Below are 1434 nucleotides of genomic sequence, written 5' to 3'. Positions count from 1 at the left end.
ATAAGTCTCTGTACAGAGGAGCTTACACTCTAATGTCCCCCCATGGACGGTATCCCAAAGCCAAGGTCCATAACTGGAGATACAGGAACTGGAAGAACTTCGGATGACACAGGAAGTACTGGGGGTCACCGGGTGGCACAGGGGTACCCTGGAGACTCCAGAAACTGGAAAGTCAGCCATCTTGGTACTGTGGCCCCGCCTTCATGAGAACATCACATGACCACACTGGAGGAGGAAATCTCGGGGGCCGCTTTGGAAATTTTACACAATTGGACATCGTCTGCGGCACCAATAATGCCCACAAGGTGGGGATCTCACTGGTACCAAGTGGGCCGCAGAAACAGGAAGTGGTGGACTGTATAAAAGGGAAGTGATGTCACCTATAAACAGGAAGTTCCGGGTGAGAGGTGAGTCAGGAGGAAGTAGAGAGGAGGCATTGCTGGAACTGGTGGTGACCTCTGTAGTTGTATAATATTGACCTAATTTTGTTCACGTGTACTTTTTGTGTGCTAATAAAGTTTTGTATTCTTGTATATTAATGTTTTACTATGATGGGAGTACCGATGTATTGGAGGTCACATGGTGTGGGAACGCTGGAGATCCCGTACGGGGAAAGTCTTTCCTCGCTGTGTAGTACAGACTCTGTATCTGCAGGTCCCAACCAATCACGGGACTCTATGGTGACCCCGGAGGCGGAGCTCACCTTACTTCCTAAAAGTCAGTAGACGTCAGGAACCAGCCAACGTCACGAGATGAAATGAGGGCCGGCGTCATTTATCTCCCTACGACGATCCCCGATCATTCTCGACGTATTGTCTGTCCACAGAGAGGAGCTTCCTGTGCAGGTCACATGACCACCTCCGGGAGGATGGAGGAGGACCGGAGTCACGTGACCGAGAGGGTATTAGAACTCACCCTGGAGATCATCTACCTGCTGACCGGAGAGGTGAGGAGGATTCCGGGAGGTCACATGACCCGACCCGAGGGGTGAGGAGGATTCTGGAAAGGTCACATGACCTGACCGGAGGGGTGAGGAGGATTCTGGAAAGGTCACATGACCTGACCGGAGGGGTGAGGAGGATTCTGGGAGGTCACATGACCTGACCGGAGGGGTGAGGAGGATTCTGGGATTCTAACATGATGTTCCTATTGGTTCCTCCATCCAGAGTTTTCCTCTTCTGAAGTCCGGTGATCATGTGACCATCACAGCGCCCCCATGTGACTCCCTAAAACCCGAGAGACCCAACATGGAGAAGGTTCTAGAAGTCACCAAGAAGATGATGGAGCTGCTGACGGGAGAGGTGAGCGGTGCCGGGGATTCTGGGACATGATCCAGGAACAGACAAGGGGTGTGTCTGGGTGGTGACGGGAGAGGTGAGCGGTGCCGGGGATTCTGGGACATGGTCCAGGAACAGACAAGGGGCGTGTCTGGGT

At 52.9% G+C, this 1434-nt stretch overlaps 1 protein-coding gene across 1 annotated transcript in view; it reads left to right on the top strand.

The window, feature by feature from the left end:
* The window catches only part of LOC108800876 (zinc finger protein 585A-like), a 29131-nt gene that overhangs the window by 26020 nt on the left and 1677 nt on the right, over positions 1-1434 (top strand). The window lies entirely within an intron of this gene.

The sequence above is a fragment of the Nanorana parkeri genome, unplaced genomic scaffold, assembly GCF_000935625.1.
Source record: "Nanorana parkeri isolate BGI_ZX_2015 unplaced genomic scaffold, ASM93562v1 scaffold2148, whole genome shotgun sequence".
Taxonomy (NCBI): Eukaryota; Metazoa; Chordata; class Amphibia; order Anura; family Dicroglossidae; genus Nanorana; species Nanorana parkeri.
Note: the sequence above shows the minus strand (reverse complement) of the source record. Positions and strands in the feature narration are given on the sequence as shown.